Source organism: Haematobia irritans, chromosome 3 (genome assembly GCF_050003625.1).
Source record: "Haematobia irritans isolate KBUSLIRL chromosome 3, ASM5000362v1, whole genome shotgun sequence".
NCBI classification, from domain to species: Eukaryota; Metazoa; Arthropoda; class Insecta; order Diptera; family Muscidae; genus Haematobia; species Haematobia irritans.
In genome coordinates this window covers 34442527-34448526 of record NC_134399.1, presented here as the reverse complement: position 1 = coordinate 34448526, position 6000 = coordinate 34442527, and the positions used below count along the sequence as shown (strand labels likewise).

The window sequence follows — 6000 nt, the reverse complement described above, 5'->3', positions numbered from 1 at the left end:
AAGTTGTTTTCCTTGATTTGTCCTTATAGTTAAGTGATTCGACATAAAATTGGGTATCCTAAAATGGCTTTAATATTTCTGAAAAAATCTTCAAAATTAATGAAATCGTCTTTAATACTGTTGACGCTTTGCATCTTGATTGTAAAACTAAAATTGTTTAAAAATAGGAGATGTTTTTTACATTATTTTAAAGACGTGTTTTACTTGAAACATAAAATAAAATTCGCTTGTAGTAAAAGGGAATTGTGGCGTTTCAATCACATGAAAATTTCGCGTTGATTTCAGCTAAAATTGACTTTAAAATTCGACCTTTTCAAAAAGTAATTTTTTTCATATCAGTCCTTTCTGATTTACTTTACTTTTTTTATTAAAAGCACTATGTACAACAATAAAACATTTTTTAAAGTATTTTTCTTTGAAATTGGAAATTTGGTCCGCTGGAGGGAATTTTGGTCCGATTTTGGAAAAATTTTGGTCCAAAATAAAATATCGTAGTGGCAACGCTGCATGAAATGGTGAGGGGAACGATGGAACGCTTTTGAATTAAGATATAATTTGAACTACACCATTTGGTTTGTTGTGTGAGTGAGAAAACGGACTTCGGGCGAGACTTACCGCAAGACAATAGATTGAATTAATTTGGTTAATGAATAGATGACAAAAAATAGTAAATAATAATAAAGAATTATAGAAAAATTGTAGCCAAATAAGTGAAAATATAACACGATAATCGGAATCGGTCGTAAAAAAAAACAAGTGAAAGCAATAAATTTAATTAGTGGTTATCTTGCTACCTTCCTATTTGCAAAAAGTGAGTTGAAATTAAAAAAAAAAAAACAAAAAATAAATAAATGGAAATGTAAGAAATAAAACTAGAATTTTTTAAATAACTACATAATTTTATTCCGATGTAGTAACGAGATTTTGAGTGCTCCAAGCCAAGCCACTAAGGAACTAAAGCTGGTGGTCTTTCATTATTGTTCTTTATTTATTTATATCCAGTACTTCCATTCTCTATTCCAGTCTTTTGTATGTGACCAATATCATTTTATTCATTTTTTTTTTATTCAAATGAATCTTGGCGATTACACAATTACATATTCTATTTTTAATAGGTCTTTAATATAATTAATAATACAAAAAACATATGTATGTATATGTGTACACAAAAGTTTATTTTGAAACAATAATGTACATTATTCAAGAAAGTCATATCTCGAAATAAATCTTATGGACAAGTAAGTGCAAGTGTTTTCAAGAATGTGAAATATTAAAAAAATAAAAATGTTGAAAAAAAGAATGAAATTGACTCAAATTTCTATGTATGTTGTTACCGGTGTAATTCAATTCCTTTTACTTTATCTTGTAAAAGTGCATCGAATATTTTGTATATTTTTGTGCATACATCATTCTTAAAGCAATGGAGCTATATACATAATAACAAGTAAAGGAAATTGAATTGTGAAAGAGAACTAAAAATCAACAAGAAAAAAAAACATAAACTTGTTTTTCGCTTCTTGCGCTGCATTTGGTTTATTCAATTTTGGGGATATAAAGAATGGACAAGAGAAAGACAATCCCAAAAAAATATCTTATAACAACAAACAACATGATGCAACAACCACATAGCCCCCCTTACATTTAACGAGCTCACCGTCGAAAAATCTCCACCAATTACCACTCACACATCAGATTTGATAAAACTGAAACTTTTGTACTTTTTTTGAAGCTAATGGAGTATAGAAAGTACCGCGGTACCCTCATAACACATTTGGTACCATTTTCAAACCTTCCTTAACCCTAACCTTAAGTTGAAATAGGAACACTAGTCCAAATTGTATTACATACAATTGGTACACTTCTCTCAATCAAACACAGTGAAACCTCTGATATTTTGACAATCTGAAACACGGTTACATTTCAAAAGTGTACAATTATCGTGAGACGTTTGTTGTATTATTATATTAAAATTCTTTAATAAGTGGACACCTCTCAAAAGTGAATCAAATTTAGGCGACCATGGGTGTTCCATTTCTGAGAGTTTTGAATGTAGAACATTTTGTTTTGGAATAAGGGGTTTCTTTTTACCGGACTTTTTCCATTCCCGGGAAAGCGGGATTTTTTTTCGATTTTCCCAGCATTCCGGGATCCCGGCCAAAGGGAAACTTGCTTTGATGAGGCATACATTTAGACATTTAAATAAGTTAGAAATCGCCTAAAGCTACGGTTATAAGGCGCTGTCTGGACAACTAACAATCAGAGAATGAAGCCGACCCATTTTTGTCGGCGGGGGCTAATACTAATTTTTTGCCTCCGGCGGCGGCGGCTTGATGGCTAAGCCGATATAAATTTGTTTATCGACGGCGGACAATTATCCATAATAAAATCAATTTGATGTTATCCGAATGGTAATGAGATTAGTTGTACAACTTATCTTACAATCACATTTACACATAATTCAAATGTTCTGAGCCAAATTTTTGCAAAATTATTATAGCAACTTGATACTTATTATATATAGAATATTGTAAAGAAAATTTGGCAGGAATTCCCGGGAAAGCGGGAGCAAAAATAGCAATTTCCCGGGATCCCGCGAAAAACCCCTATTTGGAGTGGGTTACATTGGCTGACATGAGAAATTTATGAATTAAGGGCGGTACTATGTTAGGTTTTCGCTTTGAAATTTCCGCTGTTTCTTTATTAAAATAGTGGGATTAAAAGCAGATAATTTAACTCAAATGATACGCATTGTCTTTGATTCATCTAGATTTGAATAAGATTTAACAGGAATATATTTGTTTTCATTTATAATTTCGATTGTTTTAGAAAAAGTAATCGTGAAAATAAAGTCAACATAGTACCGGCCTTTACGACATTATTTTAGGAGTACCAAAATAAAATTATTTCATCCTGATGAAACTCGTCCATAAGAAAAAGGAAAAGACCTTCATTAAGTTCCACAAGGTACCTTTATGATTTAAAAAAAGTGCTTTTTCGAAGCAGACTCAGTACAATTTCAAGGAAGCTATTTATCATCCCTGTCACACAAATTCATTCACATCAACACACCAGTGTTGCCAGGTGATTTTGGAATCCTCCCCCCAAATCTTAAGTAAAAAACCCCCAAATTTATCTAGATTTTTTTTTGTTCAAAAACCCCCAAAAATTTTAGTAATGCAAATAGTTAATATATGGGCTTTGTAAAAAATAGTACTTTATTAATGCACTTCAAAAATTCAATTTTACAAAAAATATAATAACACAATATGTATATCAATGTAAAAAGCAGATAGGACAAAATAATTCAATGAAAAAAAAAATGTTTTAATTCACATTAATTTTAAAATATCGATTTATAAATTAAAAACAAGTATATATGGCCGTAAGTTCGGCCAGGCCGAATCTTATGTACCCTCCACCATGGATTGCGTCGAAACTTCTACGAAAGACTGTCATCTACAATGTAATTACTTGGATTGTGGTAATACTTACCGATGGCAAGGTATCTTAAAACTTCTTAACATCGTTTTCTAAATTGTGAGTTAGTCCATACGTGGTATATATTAGACGAAAAAAGGGATATATAGGGAAGTCTACAAATAATTAGGAATCGATATGGACTTTTGGACCTTACTTAGAGTGCCAGAATTGAAATATGGAGGTCGCTTATATGGGTCCTATATACAATTATGAACTTGATATGGACCAATTTTTGTGTGATTGGTGATCGATTTATAACTATATATAAATATAGAACGATATGGACCTAGTTAGGCATGGTTGTTAAAGGCCATATACTAGCACAATGTACCAAATTTCAACTGACTCGGATGAAATTTGCTCCTCCAAGGGGCTCCAAAACCAAATCTCGGTTCATATGGGGGCTATATATAATTATGGACTGATATGAATACCTACCTGCATGGTTGTTAGATACCATATACTAACACCACGTACTAAATTTCAATCAGATTGGATGAATTTTGTTCCCCAAAAGGCGCCGGAGGTCAAATCTGGGGATCGGTTTATATGGGGGCTGTATATAATTATGGACCGATGTGGACTAATTTTTGCATGGTTGTTAGATACCATATACTAACACCATGTACCAAATTTCAACTGAATCAGATGAATTTTGTTCTTCCATGAGGCTCCGGAGGTCAAATCTGGGAATCGGTTTATATGGGGGCTATATATAATTATGGACCGATGTGGACTAATTTTTGCATGGTTGTTAGAGATCATATGCTGACACCATGTACCAAATTTCAGCCGGATCGGATGAAATTTCTCCTAGAGACTCTGCAAGCCAAATCTGGGGATCGGTTTATATGGGGGCTATATATAATTATGGACCGATGTGGACCAATTTTTGCATGGTTATTAGAGACCATATACTAACACCACGTACCAAATTTCAACCGGATCGGATGATATTTGCTTCTCTTAGAGGATCCGCAAGCCAAATCTGGGGATCCGTTTATATGGGGGCTATATATAATTATGGACCGATGTGGACCAATTTTTGCAAGGCGGTCCATAAACAATTATTTTGATGTGAGAAATGAAGAAAGTGGAATACCACCAAAAAAGTTTGAAATACGCCGAATTGCAAACTACATTGGATGGAGATGCAAAAAGCAAATGTCAGTAATATTAAATTTTGCATATCAAACAACTTCTGACCGTTTAAAAACTATAGGAAAGATCCAAAAGTTTTATTTACAAAAAAAAAAACGCTCATTTCATACCGGTATTTATTCAAAAATTTAAATGTTCTCTATTTGCAGTGTGTGATTTGTTGGAAGTAAATAATTTAATCGTTTCACTTGTAAGTGTAACGAATATAAGGAATAATGTAAGGTATATTTAACTCTTAAAATGCTTTGGGCTGTTAAAGTTAACATACGATTTCTTAATTTTAATAATTAGTCATGTCGAATATTAGAAATGCCCTTTCAAAGGAGACGTTTGAAAAGGGTAGCGAATATACTTGCTTATATCTAGGGATTTGTGTTGATCTCCCGCGGATGTTTTTCTCCAAATCCATGCAAGAAATGTTCCGAATTTGGTTGAGAATTGTTTCACTTTATTAGATGTTAAATAAATGTTACCCCCAAAAATCCCCCCAAACGTGTAAAAACCCTAAATTTGGAGAGAAAACCCCCATACATACAAGTTCTCACGCATCTCTTTCAAAAAAGAAATAAGCTCCAAGCTCCTTATAAATATAGGTAAACAATCAACAAAATGGAAATATGAATATGACACACATATCAGTGAGTTTCAATATTCATCAATCGATTATTAGTTATTCGAATTAATCGAGTACCAATTATTCGAACTTGTAAAAACAAAGATGAACAGATTGGGAACCGTTTAAACCAAGTCAATATGACCGATAGTTCAAATTAAAATTTTATAAAACTATCTAAAATTTGAACGAAAAATTCTTCTGACTGATGTAACAGGTTGGCTGATAAGTCCCAGGTCTGACACATAGATGTCGTCGCTAGTATAAAATGCATATTATTTTTATATAGTACCAACCTTCAAATGATCCGTGACGTATGTAAGTCAATTAGTTTGTGAGATAGAGCGTCTTTTGGGAAGCAACTTTTGTTATTGTGAAAAAAAGGAATTTCGTGTTTTGATAAAATACTGTTTCCTGAAGGGAAAAAATACGGTGGGAGCAAAAACTTGGCTTGATAATGTGTTTCCGGACTCTGTCCCAGGGAAATCAACAATAATTGATTGGTATGCAAAATTCAAGCGTGGTGAAATGAGGAGGACGGTGAACGCAGTGGACGCCCGAAAGAGGTGGTTACCGACGAAAACATCAAAAAAATCCACAAAATGATTTTGAATGACCGTAGGTTAGGTTAGGTTAGGTTATGTGGCAGCCCGATGTATCAGGCTCACTTAGACTATTCAGTCCATTGTGATACCACAGTGGTGAACTTCTCTCTTATCACTGAGTGCTGCCCGATTCCATGTTAA

At 33.1% G+C, this 6000-nt stretch overlaps 1 protein-coding gene across 1 annotated transcript in view; it reads left to right on the top strand.

Moving 5' to 3' along the window:
* Positions 1–623: 623 nt before the first annotated feature.
* Positions 624–6000, top strand: part of Mvb12 (multivesicular body subunit 12-like Mvb12) — a 46585-nt gene continuing 41208 nt past the window's right edge. Inside the window, exon 1 of the mRNA XM_075299328.1 lies at positions 624–811. The gene's annotated coding sequence lies outside the window, so the exon portion shown is untranslated. The remainder of the gene's footprint in view (positions 812–6000) is intronic.